Below are 1982 nucleotides of genomic sequence, written 5' to 3' on the forward strand. Positions count from 1 at the left end.
AGGGAAGCTCAGTAAGACTCGGTAAAATTATGGAGGGAGACTCACTTTCCATGATGCATGTGTAGAGATTAGAGGGCAACTTACTCAAGTCATTTTTCTCTTCCATAGAAAGGGTTCCAGGGATCAAACTCAGGTTGTCAGACTTGGTGGCAAGTGCCTTTACCCACTGAGCCATCTCACTGACCCTCATTCAACTTTAAAATAAAATAACAACATTGAGTACACTTTTGACTAAAAGATACAATGCATTTCTTCTACCAGAAAACACCAAATGGCAGATGACGCTAGTGCAGCGGAGCAGGGGCCCAGGATTAGCAGAGGCTTCCACAGAGGATTCCGAAGCGGTCTTTAGGTCTTAGGGGCCATGGCTGTGGTCAAGGCCATAGCCATGGTCGAGGCCTCATGGCTCGTGGAGGGAAAGCTGAAGACAACGAGTAGATCCCAGTCACCAAGCTGGGCCGCCCGGTAAAGTACATGAAAATCAAGTCACTGGAGGAGAACTACCTGTTCTCCCTTCCCATTAAGAAATCCGAACTTTTTCCTGGGTGCATCCCTAAAGGATGAGGTTCTAAAGATCATACCAGTGCAGAAACAGACTCTGGATGGCCAGAGGACCAGGTTCAAGTCTTTTGTCGCTATTGGGGACAGCAATGGTCATGTTGGTCTTGGTGTTAAGTGCTCCAAAGAAGTAGCCACAGTCATCTGAGGGGCCATCATCTTGGCCAAGCTGTCCATTGTCTCTGTGCGGAGAGGCTACTGGGCAAATAAGATTGGCAAGCCCCACACTGTTCCATACAAAGTGACAGGCCGCTGTGGCTCTGTGTTGGTGCGTCTCATCCCTGCCCCCAAAGGCACTGGCATCATCTCTACTCCTGTGCCCAAGAAGCTCCTGATGGTGGCCAGTATTGATGATTGCTACACATCAGCCAGGGGCTGCACTGCCATCCTGGGCAAGTTTGCCAAGGCCACCTTTGATGCCATCTCTAAGACCTACCGCCACATGACTCTGGAAAGAGGTATGTTCACCAAGTCTCCTTATCAGGAATTCACTGACCATCTTGTTTAAACCCACACCAGAGTCCCTCTTCAGAGGACCCAGGCTCCAGCTGCAGCCACCACATAAGGGTTTTTATACAAGAAAAATAAAGTGAATTAAATCTGTTTAAAAAAAGATACAATGGGGTTGGGGATTTATCTCAGTGGTAGAGCACTTGCCTAGCAAGCACAAGGCCCTGGGTTCAGTACTCAGCTCAAAAAAAAAAAAAAAAAAAAAAAAGATACAATGCATCCAGGTTATGATATATGCTTAAAAGAAAGTATGTCCAAAAATAGAACACTCATGAGGTTGTATAAACAAATAAATTAACCCTCTGCCCCAATGCTCACTTGCAACCAAGTCATCCAAGTCATTCACTGATCATAAAAGTTCAAGTAAAACTAAATGGTGAGGTTCATTTTTTGATTGGGGTAGTTGCATTTTGAGCCTGTTTATATCTGAGTAATAACTCTTGGACCAAGGAAATATCAAGATTCATACAGTCTACACACTATTAATCTTTTACAGAAAGATTTCATTTCTTACTCCAAAACTGATTTCAAGACAACACCTTGAATGTCCCTTCCAGTTGTCAGTGACAGCCTTTTTTCCTGGTTCTCCCTGTGAGTTACTAGAAACTCCTCCCTCCATCCTGAAGCCTCTGTTATCTTCAAGTTCCCATCAGCAGACTCCCTCCATGGCAGACCCACTTCAGTTCAAGACGCGGGAAAAAGAGATATCCACGTCTTTGATAGTGATTTCTACTTTCTGAAGCAATTTATATTAGTAATGGACAGAAGAACAAAAAGGAAACCGTGAGGAATGTCTGTACTTCATCTCATGCCACATCCTGCAGAATGCAGGCTATAAACCATGTATGGTGATAGAGCACACTACTCTGGAAATTTACAATTATAAATGTATTTTAAAAGCGAGTATAATTACT

The 1982-nt window shown here is 44.1% G+C and overlaps 1 pseudogene; it reads left to right on the forward strand.

Moving 5' to 3' along the window:
• The first annotated feature begins 271 nt into the window (after positions 1–271).
• LOC118577190 lies at positions 272–1123 on the forward strand (annotated as a pseudogene).
• The last annotated feature ends 859 nt before the right edge of the window (positions 1124–1982 follow it).

The sequence above is a fragment of the Onychomys torridus genome, chromosome 2 (assembly GCF_903995425.1).
Source record: "Onychomys torridus chromosome 2, mOncTor1.1, whole genome shotgun sequence".
NCBI lineage: Eukaryota > Metazoa > Chordata > Mammalia > Rodentia > Cricetidae > Onychomys > Onychomys torridus.